This window comes from Petaurus breviceps, unplaced genomic scaffold, assembly GCF_028583685.1.
Source record: "Petaurus breviceps papuanus isolate PSGF00001 unplaced genomic scaffold, PetGlider_PUasm1.0 79, whole genome shotgun sequence".
Classification (NCBI taxonomy): Eukaryota; Metazoa; Chordata; class Mammalia; order Diprotodontia; family Petauridae; genus Petaurus; species Petaurus breviceps.
The window spans coordinates 5,155,394-5,168,094 of record NW_027186523.1 but is presented as its reverse complement, the minus strand read 5'-3'; the positions used below and the strand labels follow the sequence as shown (position 1 = coordinate 5,168,094).

At 34.2% G+C, this 12,701-nt stretch overlaps 1 pseudogene; it reads right to left on the bottom strand.

The window, feature by feature from the left end:
• Positions 1 to 9,405: 9,405 nt before the first annotated feature.
• On the bottom strand, positions 9,406 to 9,506 carry LOC138175915 (U6 spliceosomal RNA; annotated as a pseudogene).
• Positions 9,507 to 12,701: the final 3,195 nt, after the last annotated feature.

The window sequence follows — 12,701 nt, the reverse complement described above, 5'->3', positions numbered from 1 at the left end:
TTGTGCAAAAACTTTTTAATTTCATGTAGTCAAAATTATCCATTTTATTTCCTGTGATCCTCTTTATGTCTTGTTCAATTATAAACAATTATATAATATAATTTTTATTATATTATTATATATAATTATTATTAATTTATAATAAATTATAAAACTATTATAAATTATACAATTATAAATTTTCCCATAATCCCCTAATTTGCCTATGATATCACCTTTATGTCTAAATCATGCATCCATTTTGACCTCATCTTGGTATATGGTGAGAAATGTTGGTCTATGCCTTGTTTCTGCCAAATACTTTCCAGTTTCCCTAGCAATTTTTGTCAAATGGTGCACTCTTGCCCCCAAAGGCTTGGATCTTGGGCTTTATCAAACACTAGATTACTATGATCATTTGCTATTGTGTATTATGTACTTAATCTATTCCACTGATCCACCACTCTATTTCTTAGCCAGTACCAGATTGGTTTGATGATTACTACTTTATAATATTGTTTGAAATCTGGAGCTGATGGACTGCTTCCTTCATGTTTTTTTTTCATGAATTCTCTTGATATTCTTGAACTTTTGTTGTTCCGGATGAATTTTGTTATTATTTTTCCTAGCTCTATATAATAATTCTTTGGTAGTTTGATTAGTATGTCACCAAATAAGTAAATTAATTTAGGGAGATTTGTCATTTTTATTATATTGGCCCAACCTACCCATGAGCAATTAATATTTCTACAATTGTTTTACATCTAGTTTGTAATTGTGTTCATATAGCCCCTGAGTTTATCTTGACAGGTAGACTCCCAAGCATCTTATAATGTCTACTGTTATTTTAAATAGAATTTCTCTTTCTATATCTCCCTGCTGGATTTTGTTGATAATGTATACAAATGCTGATGATTTATGTGGATTTATTTTCTATCCTGCAACTTTTCTAAAAGTCTTAATTGTTTCAGCTACTTTTTTTTAGTTAATTCTATACAGTTCTTTAAGTATCCCATTAATATCACCTTTAAAGAGTGATAGCTTTTTCTTTTTGCCTATTTTTATTCCTTCAGCTTCTTTTTCTTCTCTTATTGTTATGGCTAGCATTTCTAGTGCAATATTGAATAATAGTGGTAATAATGGGCTTCCCAGTTTCACCCTAATCTTATTGAAAAGGTGTCTAGTTTATCCCCATTACAGATAATGCTTGCTAATGATTTTAGATAGAAACTACATATTCTAAGGAAAGTTCCACTTATTCCTATGCATTTTAGTGTTTTTAATAGGAATGAGTGTTGTATTTTGTCAAAAGTTTTTTCTGCATCTATAATTACATGTTTTTTGATGGTTTTGTTTATTGATATGGTCACTTATGCTAACACTTGTCCTAATATTGAACCAGCCCTGCATTCCTGGTAATAACTCCACCTGCTTATAGTGTATGATCTTTGTGATAGATTGCTGCAATCTCCTTGTTAGTATTTTATTTAAAATTTTTGCATCAGTATTCAATATGAAAATTGGTCTATAGTTTTCTTTATCTCTTTTTTTTTTGCTTTCCCTGTTTTAGAGGACATAGCTCTGTCATAAAACAAATTTGGTAGGACTCCTTCATTGCCATTTTTTCTCAAATACTAATATAATATTAGGATAATTGTCCTTTAAATATTTTGGTAGAATTCACTTGTAAATCCATCTGGCACAAGGGGTTATTTCTTAGAGATCTCATTTATGACTTGTTAAAGAAAATTTCTAAGAAGGGTTAATCAAGAATTCTATTTCTTCTGCTAATCTGAGCAATTTATATTTCTGTAAATATTCATCCATTTCACTTATGTTGTCAGTTTTACTGGCATATAATTGGGCAAAATAACTCCTAAGAATTGTTTTAATATCATCTTCACTGATAGTGCATTTCAGTTTTGATACTAGTAATTGTTTTTCTTCTTCCTTTTTTAAATAATCGAATTAACCAATAGTTTATCTATTTTATTTTTTCACAAAAGTAGCTCTTAGTTTTATTTATTAAATCAACAGGGTTTTTTTTTTTTACTTTCAATCTTATAAATTTTTTCTTTGATTTTCAGGATGTCATTTTGGTATTTAATTGGGGAAATTAAATTTGTTCTTTTTCTATTTTTGTTTATTTGCATGCCCAATTTGTTGGTTTGCTCTTTCTCTCTTTTATTGGTGCATGCATTTAGAGATATCAATTTTCCCCTAAATACTGTTTTACTTGTATCCCACATTTTGGTATATTTCATTGTTGTCATTATTTATAATGAAACTAATAATTGTATTATTTGTTCTTTGATGCATTTATTCTTGTTTTCAAATAACATTTTATTTTTTCCAATTTCACATAAAGACAATTTTTAACGTTCTTTATTTTTAAGTTTGAGTTCCAAATTTATTTCTTCTCACCTTCACCACCTCCTCCCTAAAACAGAAAGCATTTTTGATATAGGTTATCTATGTGCCATTATGTTAAATATATTTCCATATTAGACATGTTGTAAAAGAAGAAACAGAGGGGGTGGAGCCAAGATGGTGGAACAGAAGCAGTAACTTTTCTAAGCTCCTCTGTGAATTCCATCACTAAACTTTAAAAAGTAAATCTGAATGGATTTTGAAGTGTCAGAATTCACTGGGAGACAGAGTGTGGCAGAATCCAGCCCAGGAAAGTGTCCACGTGGGATGGGGCAGGGAGAGCACTGAGCACACAAGGGCTGCAGCAGCTCGGATTAGAGAGCAGTCTACAGCAGAGAGAGAAGGAGCCCCAGCCACCAGACTCGCCCTCCCCAAGGGTAATTTGCAGCCGTCTCACCAGCATCTCACCACAGGAAGGGAGGATCCACTGGAGCTGGGTAAGAGAAAGCTCAGGGCCCACAGCAGAGATAGCACTTTTCCTGGGGTTATCAGCCCCCAGCCTGGAAGTTTAAAAATCACCTGCCTGATTTTCCATGGACCAGGATGGCAAAGTAAACTCTGGCTGCTCCGATTCCCCCCTCCCTGACCAAGAAAACCCAGAGATAAACCAGAGTTCCACCCAGAGTAAAATTCTGAAATAGCAGAAATAGCCTCAGGTTTAGGAGTCATGGAGAAAGGGTGTAACTGAGGAGTCTGAAGAGAAGAGCAGGAGGGGTCCCAACAAGCCTCACCTCACCTGACTAGCAAAAGTCTGCCTGAACTGTAGTCCAGGGGCATAGAAGTAGTAATCTGAAGCAGCCAGACCACCCCTTCCCCCACAGATTACTCTCTGAGCCTCAGAGTAACTCAGGGAAAACATTGAGAATCCTGCCCTTTGCCTCAAAATAGACACCCAGAGGCTACAGCACACAAAGCCAACAACCAGGCACCTAGCTCCCAGCCTGAGAAGCTTGGGTCAGAGCCCTCTGTACTCCAGGAGCAGAAATACAAAGGACAGGAAATAGGCAATTACAATGGACCAGAAGCAATTTGCAAAGGCAAGACCAAAGACTATAGAATCCTATTATTCAGAACAAGAAGAATCACTTTAAGGAAACACCATGGACTCTGTGTCCACACCTGAGACCACAGATGGAAATATGAATTGGTCTCAAGCCCAAAAAGCATTCTTGGAGGAGCTCAAGAAAGATTTTAAAATTCAAATTAGAGAGGTAGAAGATAATTTTAAACCTACAAACCTAAAAAAAAAGTCTCACTGAAGAAAACAAATCCTTAAAAAGTAAAATTAGTGAACTAATTGGAGAAAATACCTCCCTGAAAAAGGACCTTCAAAAACTAACTGAAGAGAATAATTCACTAAAAATTAGAATCAGTCAAATCAAAGATCAGGACTCTATGATGCACCAAGAGTCAATCAAACAAAACATGAAGATTGAAAAATTGGAAGAAAGTATAAAATATCTCACTGGAAAAATAACTGACCTGGAGAACAGATCCAGGAAAGATTAAATGGAGGAAAAGGAGGGAAGGAGAGGAGCACTGTATGAAATTTATTCTCATTGGTTTGGGGTCAAAGGGGGAATAACATACTCTGATAAGTATAAAAATCTATTGTGTCCTACAGGCAGTAGGAGGCTACAGTGGGGATAAGAATGGGAAGGAAGTAAAAGGGACAGAAATAGTAGTAAGGGGAGAGGGTAGGTAATGAAGGGGGGGGGTCACAGGGAGGGAACACTGAGGGAGGTGGTCCTCAAAAGGAAAACCCTTAAGGAGGGGAAGGGAGAAGGAAGAAACAAAAACATAAGCAGGGGAGGGAATAGGATGTAGGGAAAGAGACAGATAGTAATCACTACTGTGAATGTGAATGGGATGAACTCTCCCATAAAATAGAGGAGGGTAGCAGAATGGATTAAAAACTACAATCCTACAATATGCTGTCTACAAGAAACACATTTGAAACAAAGGGATACCCACAAGGTAAAGGTAAAAGGCTGGAGTAGAATATATTATGCTTCAGCTAAAGTAAAAAAAGCAGGGGTAGAAATCCTTATCTCAGATAAAGCAAAAGCAAAAATAGATCTAATTAAAAGACATAAGGAAGGAAACTATATCCTGCTAAAAGGCTCCATCGAGAATGAAGCAATATCATTAGTTAACATATATGCACCAAGTGGTATAGCATCCAAATTCCTAGAGCAGAAGTTAAGGGCATTAGAGGAAGAAATAGATAGCAAAACTATACTGGTGGGGGACCTTAATCTCCCCCTCTCTGAATTTGATAAATCTAACCTCAAAATAAACAAGAAAAGGGGCAGCCAGGTGGCTCAGCGAGTAAGAGCACCGGCTCCAGTGTCGGGATGACCTGGATCAAATCCGGGCTCAGATACTCAGCACCACACCCAGAAATAATAACTGGCTGTGTAACCTTGAGCAAGTTACTTAACCCCAATTGCTTTTTAAATAAATAAACAGGAAAGAAGTGAAGGAGGCAAATAGAATTTTACAGAGGCTAGATATGACCTCTGGAGAAAACTGAATGGGGATAAAAAGGAATATACTTTCTTCTCAGCAGTTCATGGCAAATACTCAAAGATAGACCATGTACTAGGGCATAAAAACCTCACAATTCAGTACAGAAAGGCAGAAGTATTAAATACATCCTTCTTGGATCATGATGCAATAAAAATCATATGCAATAAAGGGTCATGGAAAGATAGAGTAAAAACTTATTGGAAATTAAACAATTTAATCCTAAAGAATGAGTGGGTCAAACAAGAAATTATAGAATCAATCAGTAACTTCATTCAAGAGAATGAAAATAATGAGACAACATACCAAAATTTTTGGGATGCAGCAGAGGCAGTTCTTAGGGGAAGTTTTATATCCCTGAGTACATACATGAATAAATTAGAGAAAATGGAGGTCAATGAATTGAGCATGCAGTTGAAAAAGCTAGAAAAAGAACAAATTGAAAATCCCCAATTAAATACTAAATTACAAATACTGAAAACCAAAGGAGAGATGAACAAAATTGAAATTAAGAAAACTATTGAATTAATAAATAAAACTAAGAGCTGGTTTTATGAAAAAAACAATAAAATTGATAGACCCTTAGTCAATATGATAAAAAAAGAAAGAACAAAACCAAATTATGAGGATCAAAAATTAAAAGGGTGAATCTACCTTCAATGAAGAGGAAATTAAAACAATAATTAGGTATTATTTTTCCCAATTGTATGCACATAAATTTGACAATCTTAGTGAAATGGATGAATATTTACAAAAATATAAGTTGCCCAGATTAACTGAAGAGGAAGTAAATTACTTAAGTAACCCCATCTCAGAAAAAGAAATCGAACAAGTCATCAGGGAACTCCCTAGGAAAAAATCTCCAGGGCCAGACAGATTTACTAGTAAATTCTATCAAACATTTAAAGAAGAATTGATTCCAATACTCTACAAACTATTTGGGAAAATTAGTGAAGAAGGAGTCCTACCAAATTCTTTTTATGACACAAATATGGTACTGATACCTAAATCAGGAAGAGATAAAACAGAGAAAGAAAATTATAGACTAATCTCCCTCCTGAATATAGACGCAAAAATTTTAAATAAAATATTAGCCAAAAGACTACAGCAACTTATCACAAGAATAATATACTTTGGTCAGGTAGGATTTATTCCAGGAATGCAAGGATGGTTTAATATTAGGAAAACCATCAGTATAATTGAGCATATCAACAATAAACATAACAATAAAACTATCAAAAACCACATGATTATCTTAATAGATGCAGAAAAAGCTTTTGACAAAATACAACATCCATTCTTATTAAAAACACTAGAAAGTATAGGAATAAATTGAGCCTTCCTTAAAATAATAAGTAGCATCTGTTTAAAGCCATCAACAAGTATTATATGTAATTGGGAGAAGCTAGAAGCATTTCCAATAAAATCAGGGGTGAAACAAGGGTGTCCACTATCAACCCTCTTATTCAATATGGTACTAGAAATGTTAGCAGTAGCAATTAGAGAAGAAAAAGGAATCAAATTAGGCAAAGAGACCAAGCTATCACTTTTTGCACATGATATGATGATATACTTAGAGAATCCTAGAAAATCAAGTAAAAAACTACTTGAGATAATAAATAAATTTGGCAAAGTTGCAGAATATAAAATAAACCCACATAAATCCTCGGCATTCCTGTATATTTCTAATGAAATTCAACAGCAAGAGATAGAAAGAGAAATCTTATTTAAAGTTACTGTAGACATTATAAAATATTTGGGCATCTACCTGACAAAACAAACCCAGGACCTATATGAACACAACTACAAAACACTTTTCACACAAATAAAGTCAAATCTAACTAATTGGAAAGGCATCAATTGCTCATGGCTGGATAGAGCTAATATAATAAAAATGAAAATTTTACCTAAATTAAATTACATATTTAGTGCTATACCAATCAATTTACCAAAAAACTACTTTATAGAGCTAGAAAAAAATTGTAACAAAATTCATTTGGAAGAACAAAAGGTCCAGAATATCAAGGGAATTAATGAAAAGAAATGCTAGAGAAGATAGACTAGCTATAGCAGATTTCAATCTGTATTATAAAGCAGCAGTCATTAAAACTACTTGGTTCTGGCTGAGGAATAGAATAGTGAATCAATGGAATAGATTGGGTACACAAGACTCAGCAGTCAGTGACTATAGTAATCCACTTTGATAAACCAAAAGACCCCAGTTTTGGGGAAAAGAACTCACTATTTGACCAAAACTACTGGGAAAACTGGAATATAGTATGGAAGAAACTGGGCATAGACTATTATCTAACACCATATACCAAAATCAAGTTTAAATGGGTGCATGATCTAGGTATAAAGGCTGATACTGTAAGCAATCTGGGAAAGCAAGGAATAATTTTCCTGTCAGATTTGTGGAGAGGGGAAGACTTTATGACCAAACAAGAATTAGAGAGCATTATAAAATATAAAATGGATAATTTTGATTACATTAAATTGAAAAGCTTCTGTACAATCAAAGCCAATGTAAGCAAGATTAGGAGGGAAGTGGAAAATGGGGAAAGAATTTTTACAACCTATGTCTCTGACGAAGAACTCATTTCTAAAATATACAGAGAATTGAGTCAAATCTATAAGAATACAAGTCATTCCCCAATTGATAATGGTCAAAGGATATTAACAGGCAGTTTTCAGAGGATGAAATTAAAGATATGTGTAAGCACGTGAAAAAATGCTCTAAATTACTATTGATTAGAGAAATGCAAATAAAAACAACTCTGAGGCACCACATCTCACCAGTCAGATTGGCTAAGATGACAAAACAGGAAAATGACAAATGCTGGGAGAGGATGTGGACAAATTAGAACACAAATGCATTGCTGGTGGAGTTGTGAACTGATCCAACCATTCCAGAGAGCAATCTGGAATTATGCCCAAATGGCTATAAATAATTTCATACCCTTTGACTCAGCAATACCACTTCTAGGCTTGTACCCCAAAGAGATCATAGAAGTGGGAGGAAGACCCATATGTACAAAAATATTTATAGCATCTCTTTTTGTAGTGGCAAAGAATTGGAAATTAAGGGGGTGCCCACCAATTGGGGAATGGCTGAACAAGTTGTGGTATATGCATGTAATGGAATACTATTGTGCTATAAGAAACAAGGAGCAGATGGACTTCATATTTACCTGGAGAGGCTTATAGGAACTGATGCGGAGTGAGAAGAGTAGAACCAGGAGAAATTTGTTCACAATTACAGACACAACGTATGTGTGACGACCAACTTTGATAGACTTGACTCTTCTCAGAAAAGCAGGGTTATAAGTCAACCCCAAAAGACTTATGATGGAAAGAGATGTCTACATCCAGAGAAAGAACTGAGTTTGAATCCAGATTGAAGCAAACTACCTGCTCTTTTTCTTGCTTGGTTTTGTTTCCTCTTTCCCATTGTTCATTCCATCTGATACAGTCCTTCTTTATAACCTGACTAATGTCTAATGTGAAAGTATTTGCAAATCCTATATTTGATTGTATGCCACCGTGGAATGGGGGGGAGGGAGAAAGGAGAGAGGGAGAGAAAATTTGAAACTCAAGGAATTGTGGAACTGAATCTTGTGAACTAAAAGTAAACAAACGAATTAATAAAGGCCAAAAATAAAAAATAAAAGAAGAAACAGAAAAAATGAAAAAAAAAAGTGAAAACAGCATGCCTCAGTCTACATCCACACTCTGTCAGTCCTTTGTCTGGATGTGGATAACATTGTCCATGATGAGTCCTTTGTCATTGTCTTGGATCATTATATTGCTGAGAGGGTTTAAATCATTCATAGTTGATCATCACACAGTGTTGCTGTTACTATGTCCAATGTTCTCCTGGTTCTGCTCACTTTACTTTGCTTCAGTTCATCTAAGCCTTTCCAAGTTTTTCTGATCTGCCTTTCTTATCATTCTATTACATTTATATACCATAACTTATTTAGCCATTCCTCAGTTGATGGGTATCATCTCCAACTCCAATTCTTTGCCACCACAAAAAGAGCTGCTAAAAATATTTTTGTACAAGTGGGTCTTTTTCTCTTTCTTTATGATTTCTTTGGAATACAGACTAGTAATAGTATTGCTGAATCTAAAGGTATTCACAGTTTTATAGCTCTTTGTATATAGTTCCAAATTGCTCTCTAGAATGGTTGGATCAGTTCACAACTCCACCAACAGTGCATTAGTGTCCCAGTTTTCTCACACCCTGTCCAACATTTATCATTTTCCATTTCTGTCATATTAGCCAATCTGATAGATATGAGGTGGTACCTCAGAGTTGTCTTAATTTGCATTTCTCTAATCAATAATAATAATTTAGAACATTTCTTCATATGACTATATATAGCTTTGATTTCTTCATCCGAAAACTGCCTGTTCATGTCCTTTGACTGTATTTATCAATTGGGGAATGGCTTTTATTCTTATAAAAATATGGAATGTTACAAGAATTTGTGTGTTATTCTTGTGCAATGGTCATGCTAATCTTCTCTATATAATTCCAGTTTCAATATATATCCTGCTTGGTTCACTTATTCTTTAGGATTAGATTATTTACTTTTCAATTAATTTCTAATTTGTGATTCCATATCCCTTTATTGAATATAAGTTTTATTGCATTATTGTCTGAAAAGCAAGCATTTAATATTTCTCCTTTTCTCTGTTTCTGAGGTTTTATGCACTAACACATGGTAAATTTTTGTGAAGGTGTCATATATAGCTGAGAAAAAGGTTTACTTATTTTCATTCCCATTAAATTTTTCTCCCAAGGTCTATCATATATAACTTTTCTAAAATTCTATTCATCTCCTTATCACCTTTCTTATTTATGTTATGGTTAGACTTATCTAATTCAGAGAGGGGAAAGTTGACCCCCTCCCTCCCCACTCACATAGTTTTACTTTTTATTTCCTCTTATAACTCATTTAACTTTTCATTTAAGAATTCAGATGCTATGTTATTTCATGCACATATGTTTAGTATTGATATTACCTTATTGTCGGTGGTTTCTTTTATTAAGATGTAGTTTCCCTGCTCAACCCTTTTAATTAAGTCTATTTTTGCTTTCACTTTGTTTGAGATCAACATTGTTATTGCTGCCTTTTTACATCAGCTGAAACATAATAAATTTTGCTCTAGGTCTTTAATTTAACTCTGTGTGTGTGTATGTGTGTGTGTGTTTCATGTGTTTCTCATAAACAATATATTATTAGATTCTGGTTTCTAATCCATTCTGCTATCTGCTCCACTTTATGGGTGAGTTCATCTCATTCATATTCAAAGTTATGATTACTAGCTGTACATTTTTTTTATCCTATTTTCTTTTGTTTATCCTCTCTTTTTTAACTCTGTCCCTCCTCAAAAGTCTGCCTTCCTTACTCTACCTTACTCTGCTTATCACTCCCTAACCCTTCATCCCTTTCTCTTTTTACTTCCCTCTTGGGTAAGATAGATTTCTAGATCCAGTTGAGTGTATATATACATTCTTCCCTCCTTGAATCAATTTATATGAGAGTGAGGTTTACATATTGACCATCACCCTCCTCTATCATTTTCCCCTTCACTGTAAAAGCTCTTCTTTGCACACCCCTTTTATGTGAGATAATTTCTCTATTCTTCCACTCCCTTCCCCTTGCTCCCAATGCATAACGCTTTCTCACTCTTCCTTTTATTAGATCATTATTATTTTTATTTTTGAGATTGTTCTTATTGATTCACTCCTGTGCCCTCTATGAAAACTCTTTTAACTGCCCTAAAAATTTTTAAGTTCTTAAGAGTTACATATCATCTTCCCCAATAGGAATATAAATAGTTTAACCTTATTAAATCCCTTAGAATTATGCTTTTATGTTTACCTTTTTATGTTTCTCTTGAGTCTTGTACTTGAAAGTCAAATTTTCTATTCAGCTTTGGTCTTTTCGTCAGGAATACTTGACAATCCTCTAATTAAATGACCACACACACATACACACACACACACACACACACAATCTAGAGATTACCTAAAAAGAAATGCATGAATCTATAATAATTACATGCAAAAACTCAAAGAAAAATGTTTTCCAGGGGAGGCCAGGTAGCACAGTGAGTAAGAGCACTGGCTCCAGGGTCGGGATGACCTGGGGATCGAATCCCTGGCTCAGACACTTAGTACCCACCCAGAAACACCTGGCCAAGCAAGTTACTTAACCCTGATTGCTTTAAAAAAAAAAAAAGAAAAGAAAAATGTTTTCCATAAGGACTACAAGAATACCTAGAAGAAATGAAACAAAACATGAAAGACAAAATAAAAGTTTTTGATATTTGTCTCTCAAAGAGTACCATGACATAAGGGAGGTGATGCCATGACATGCAAGGGAACTGGATTTAAGTGAGGGAGGGCTGTGTAAAATCTGGGTCCAATGGTAAGATAAGGATAACTGTAGATGGCCCTAGATGCAGGGGGGAGACCTTGGCCTTTTTAAGTTAAGTTCTTTAACAGATTTCAGTTTCACTGAGGCAATGCCCACTCATTGATTAAGGCTAGGTAAGAAATGAGGCAGAGAATGGTCACTTTACATAGTCAGAAGGAAAAATTCAAAACTCTTAAAAGGAAAAAATGGAGGAAGAATTGTTTGGAGGAGAAAGAAATAAACTTTGTCCAAGTAACAGACTACTTGAAAACTAGAATAGAACCCCAAAATCAATGACTCCATGAGATGACCAGAAATATTAGAACAATTAATCAATACTGCTCCTCAGAGCTTCCAAGTACCCTTCTGTGGGTTTATAATTAAATCTTTGATGTTTTCTTCAGTTGTTCTGAGAGGCTTAGGATTTGTTTGTGTGTTCTGTCACTGGCTTTACTGATAGTCCCCTTTCTTATTGCCCTGGGCTAAATTTTTGTGAAATTTAGGGGTGGAAAAAGTCACTACAGTTTCTCATTGGATTTCTTGATTATTGTTTGGTCAGAAATTATGGGAGAGCTGTGCACTCTGACTCATTTCAGGCAGCAATCTTGGTAGGAAGGCTTCCCTATAGATTTGTTTGATGTAGAATTTTTATTTTCTTAATTCACAATGTCTCTTTTTATTCTAGCTGAATTGATTGTGTTTGCTTAAAAGCTTTTAAATTTTATTTAACAAAAATTTATTCTATTTTGTCTTTTTTAATGTCTTCTAACTTATTTCTTGTTATGACTTTCTGTCTGTCCACAGTTGAGAGAGCATGTATTGATATATTCATATGAGATTTGTTGCTTTTGTTATTAAAATGATGAAATATTTATAGTGTTTCTACATTACAAATTATGCTAAAATTATATGGGTTTTTTTTTCTTTACTTCATTGGTTATATTGGTGCATAGTTCTCTTTCTTTGATTTATCCCCTCCTGACTTATGTATCAGCAATATTTGTTTCCTAAATTGGGAATGCCATGTTACAATGCTTCCCCCTTCTATTTTGGTGAATCTTTTAACTATCTGGTACAGAAAGAGTCTTGTTTGGAAATTCATTTATGGACTACTCATTCTTTGTGTAAAAACACTGATTGCTGTTTTGTTTTATTTTTGTAAATATTCATCCCTTTCCTTCTTAATTTTGGGGGCATATAGTTGTGATTAGTAACTTCTGATAATTTTCTATTATTTACTCATTATTCACTGTGAATTTGTTATTCTCATTGTTTATTTTGATGATTTAATCTTTTCTCTCTATTCCAATTTTTGAATTGCATGTTTAATTC